At 44.4% G+C, this 5,444-nt stretch overlaps 1 long non-coding RNA gene across 1 annotated transcript; it reads right to left on the bottom strand.

The window, feature by feature from the left end:
- Window positions 1-1,534: 1,534 nt before the first annotated feature.
- LOC146019997 (uncharacterized) lies at window positions 1,535-4,894 on the bottom strand. Its single transcript, XR_014450703.1, has 2 exons — window positions 3,220-4,894; window positions 1,535-3,132 (listed from the first exon to the last, which is right to left on the bottom strand). It is a non-coding gene; the product is annotated as an uncharacterized LOC146019997 (long non-coding RNA).
- Window positions 4,895-5,444: the final 550 nt, after the last annotated feature.

The following is a 5,444-nucleotide window of genomic DNA, read 5'->3' as shown; positions in this document are numbered from 1 at the left end:
GGCCCTTTGGGTGACCATAGAAATGGGGGAGAAGGACATTATTCGTACTGGGGTCATCTATAGGCCACCAGGCCAGGGGCAGGATTTGGACAGGAGCCTATTGCTTGATGTCACTAAAATGGCTTTAAAGGGAGAAGTCATAATCATGGGAGACTTTAATCTACCTGATGTGAATTGGGAGGAGTCTTTTGCAAGATCATCTACAAGTGGCAAATTTCTAAATTCCCTACAGGGAGCCTCTCTCAAGCAATTGGTGAGGGAGCCTACTCGCAAAGACTCAATATTAGATTTAATACTCACAAATGGTGACAGGATATCAGACATATATGTGGGTGAGAACCTGGGATCCAGTGATCATCAAGCAGTATGGTTTAGTATCAAGGCAGGGTCCAACTCCAGTCACACAAAAACTAAGGTGTTGGATTTTAGGAAGGCTGACTTTGCAAAAATGGGGAGATGTTTAAGCGACTCATTAGCAGATTGGAGGAACGTGAAAGGAGTGCAGGAGAGGTGGAAAAAATTAAAAAGTGCAATACTAAAGGCAACGGACCTTTGTATCAAAAGGGTTAAGAAAAGTACCAGGAAAAGGAAGCCAGTGTGGTTTACAAAAGAGGTATCAACTAGTGTAAAAGCAAAAAAGATGGCCTTTGGGACATACAAGCAGACTCAAAATAATAATGACAAAGAAGTGTATCTTGCCAGATGCAAAGAGGCTAAGAAAGTGATCAGGCGTGCCAAGGCACAAGCTGAGGAGAAAATGGCTCAGTCGGTAGATAAAGGAAACAAAACTTTTTTTAAGTATATAAGTGAAAGGAGAAAATCAAATGGAGGTATAATAAGACTGCGGACAGACACTGAGAATTTGGTGGAGGGAGACAAGGCAATTGCAGATCATCTAAATAATTACTTTTGCTCTGTATTCACTATAGAAGGAGAAGGGAAGGGACCACAGTTAAAGCTGGGTACACATATGTACAATCGTCGGGCCGTTCTTCCGATCTGCGGACGAACGGCCGTTCGATTGTATATATGTGTACGCTGTCCCGATCCCTTCGTTGCGATCGATAAACGGCCAAAAACGCTCTTGGCCGTCCACGGTCGGTCGGTCGCAGGTTCTTTGCTGCTTAATATTCTTCCGACAGGACGGCTCCATATCGAAAGAAAAGTGACATGTGTACGCACGTTCGATCGATATGCAGCCCGTTCCTGCGATCATTCCTCCCAAAAGCAGCACGCCCATGTGGGTGTTGACTAGCTGCGTCATCCCTCCATCAGCGCAGCATGTAAACAACAGGAAGTCTTCTCCCCCGTACTTTCCGCGCCATGCTGTTAAAGAATATTCGTTGTGTGTGCATTCCTTTTGAAATAAATAATCGTTGTGTGTGCATTCCTGACAGATATAGTTATAGAAGATAGATAGATAGATAGATAGATAGATAGATAGATAGATAGATAGATAGATAGATAGATAGATATGTGATGTTCATTGTTCTGCATAAACACTTAACATTTATTAAGAAATACTGACAAAAAATACTGTGAACACTTTGTTTATTTGGGTGGTCGGACCTGAACAGAGTATATCACATACAGGTGCTTGCATTAAGGTGTAGCAGGAACGCCCACCCACCCAAAAAACATAAAAACACATTTGAACATGGTGGTGTATGTAGTGGAAAGCGGTCCCACGGCAGCAACGCATCACATGGGAACATCCCGGCCTGCTCACATGTGATGCGTTGCTGCCGTGGGACTGCTTGCCATGACATAAGTGCCACGTGTGAAGGTTTAGCAGGAAAGCCCACCCATCCAAAAAACATGCAGTATATCAGCTGTGGTACCTGCCAAAATCTAAATGTACAAATGGACATATTTTCTCTATACAGGTGCTTGCGTTAAGGTGTAGCAGGAACGCCCACCCACCCAAAAAACATAAAAACACATTTGAACATGGTGGTGTATGTAGTGGAAAGCGGTCCCACGGCATCAACGCATCACATGGGAACATCCCGGCCTGCTCACATGTGATGCGTTGCTGCCGTGGGACTGCTTGCCATGACATAAGTGCCACGTGTGAAGGTTTAGCAGGAAAGCCCACCCATCCAAAAAACATGCAGTATATCAGCTGTGGTACCTGCCAAAATCTAAATGTACAAATGGACATATTTTCTCTATACAGGTGCTTGCGTTAAGGTGTAGCAGGAACGCCCACCCACCCAAAAAACATAAAAACACATTTGAACATGGTGGTGTATGTAGTGGAAAGCGGTCCCACGGCATCAACGCATCACATGGGAACATCCCGGCCTGCTCACATGTGATGCGTTGCTGCCGTGGGACTGCTTGCCATGACATAAGTGCCACGTGTGAAGGTTTAGCAGGAAAGCCCACCCATCCAAAAAACATGCAGTATATCAGCTGTGGTACCTGCCAAAATCTAAATGTACAAATGGACATATTTTCTCTATACAGGTGCTTGCGTTAAGGTGTAGCAGGAACGCCCACCCACCCAAAAAACATAAAAACACATTTGAACATGGTGGTGTATGTAGTGGAAAGCGGTCCCACGGCAGCAACGCATCACATGGGAACATCCCGGCCTGCTCACATGTGGTGCGTTGCTGCCGTGGGACTGCTTGCCATGACATAAGTGCCACGTGTGAAGGTTTAGCAGGAAAGCCCACCCATCCAAAAAACATAAAAACACATTTGAACATGGTGGTGTATGTAGTGGAAAGCGGTCCCACGGCAGCAACGCATCACATGGGAACATCCCGGCCTGCTCACATGGGATGCGTTGCTGCCGTGAGACTGCTTGCCACGACATGCACCATGCTTCTGGCCTCCAAATAAACAAGAAGGAGAAAAAAAGTTAAATAAAGTACACAAACTATTTTTTGACTTTACAATGCAAACCGTTATAAATTTTTTCGTATAAAGAGTGTACTACTGCTACGCCTTTTTGGATTTTTGAAATTTTTTGGGCTACGGTATGGACTTTCCCGCTAAGTTCTTGTAGACATTTATGGACTTGTGTCATGTTTTCTTGCATTGTGCTTTCGTCGCTGGACGTGTCAGGTGATGGTGTGTTCTTCTCCCCCTCTGCACTGACATCTGAAATCTCGATGATATCTATAATAAGTACAGATAAAGAAAGGTTTACCTTTCCACAAATGATACGTCACTATCCCATAAAGATGATTTGCAGTATACACTCACCATCTACACTGCTGGTGATCGCAATCACTTGGTGGCCCTCTGCGGTCCCTTCCATCGGCTGCGCAGCCTGGATATCATCTATAGTGACAAGGTAAAGTGACATATTACTACCCCTTGTTGTGTGTATAAAACATGTGTTCTGTTGGTGTGCTGGTACAAAACCTTACCTGTTGTACTCTCCTTCTTTATTTTTAGGTTGGAGGCCCTGTCTCTGCCTTCCTCATGTCTTCTCCTGGGATGGATTTCCTCTGAGTAAAAACAAGCAACATGTCAGCAAAACACACAAAATGTAATGGATCATGACAGTATATTAATAAAGCTACCTAGGGCATTGGACTCACTTCTTTTAATAATTCCACGAATTTTCTTGAGCTTGGCCTGCTCCTTGTGCTTCAGGTCCGACCACCGTTTTTGGAGCTGGTATTTGGACCTTCTTTTCCCAAACTTCTCCTTTATCTCCTTGCATACACGCTGCATAATAATTTCTTTTCTATAATTTGTCTTGGGGTATGTTTTTCTCGAACAATCGTAGTCCCTTCTATCCAGCATTTTGACCATCAGTTCCACCTCTGCAGATGACATGGCGGATGCGCGCGTCACTTTTTTCTCCTTGTTGTCAGCGATTTCTTTATCTGTTGTTATCAGTGCAGAATTGGAAAACAAAGGTTCTGTAGGTTCTGTACTGGCCTCCCCCATATGCGGTGGCGCCAGACCCTCCGACATGGCTCCTCGATGTCCCGTGTCTGTGTGACGCGAAGCACGTGCGTGGGGCGGAGATTCGTGTGCTCATCCAATCACTGTGTTTCAAGCCACGTTCAGCACGAAAGAATATTCCGTCGTTGCTGTTGGATTGATCGGAGCAGCGCAGCGAATTTTCCGGACTGTATCGACAATTATTTCGGTGAGTATTAACACAAAATGTGTAGTTTTCTATGACAGGGACTTCAATCTGTGGGCCATGGGTATGCTGGGGCTTGTAGTGACCGTGTATCCTATGTCCCACAGAGTTTCAACTCCTGTACTATAGCTACAGTATATCTAGTGTCCCACAGACTGAACACCTGTACATTAAATGGTTTATGGTGTAATAATATGCCTTTTTATTTTATTTTTTGGAACAGAAATTCAACCATGGCAGAAAAAAATGTCGAATTTATGAAGGACTTCATTGAGGCCTACAGGGATCAGAATTGTCTCTGGAATACCAAATCCAAAGACCATTCGAATCGGCAGAAGAGGCTATCTGCTCTGGAGGAGCTGGTGAGGGTGAGCCAGACCTACTACCCCACAGCAAATGTAGAGTGGGTCCGGACTCGGATCGCTAATATGAGGACCGTATTTAAAAAGGAACTAAATAAGGTGGAGTCCTCAAAGCGGTCTGGGGCAGGGGCAGACCAAGTCTATGTGCCCAGGCTGTGGTACTACGACCTGCTGGCCTTCACGGTGGACCAGGAGCTGCCCAGGGATTCGGTCAGCAACACTACAAGGAACCAGCCTGCCCCCTCCACCTCCGCGTGCAACCAAGAGCTTTCTGATGACACCATTTGCGGCACAGTAAGTAGACGTATTTTATTTTAAAAAATTTTTTTTAAACCAGATAAATATAACAGCAAGTACAGTATAAAAATTGTGAACATGTAAAATGAAAAGGGGGGGTATCGCCCCCTGCAACTGACCTCTCTGTTGGGCACAACAGAGAGGTCAGTTGCAGGGGGCGATACCCCCCCTTTTGGTTATACATCGTCAATTTGACCTTCTCTGTGGCCCTAATTCTGGTTCTTCTCAGTGGTGGAGGTATACTGTTATCCGCCTGAGAACACAGTGATCAATATTCAGACATCGCAAGTGCATTTACCACATTTTTTGTATTTGGAACTTTTGGTTGTCATTGGTAATCCCTGGTATCTACACTGTTGTAGTCTTTCTGGCGCGGATTATTGTAATATTTTTTGTTGTCTAAAATTAACGGAATAATATCATTCTGCCAATCCACAGCGCCAACACCAATAAAATACTGCATGTATTCATCCCTGTTAATTTAGCACGCATAGATGCATTTCTGGTGTTTAAATTAGTATTTGGTATGTCTGGTATCTAAATAATTAGTTTCCAGAGATGCCAGTCATAACGCCTCTTCAACTAGCTCACTTTCATCCATGGCAGCAACATGGTGGTGTATGGGCTGCGTTCTTCTGCGTAGATATAAAAATATATGGAAGTCTTAA

This window comes from Crinia signifera, chromosome 7 (assembly GCF_055691185.1).
Source record: "Crinia signifera chromosome 7, ASM5569118v1, whole genome shotgun sequence".
Taxonomy (NCBI): Eukaryota; Metazoa; Chordata; class Amphibia; order Anura; family Myobatrachidae; genus Crinia; species Crinia signifera.
This window is presented reverse-complemented; position numbering and strand designations above follow the sequence as displayed.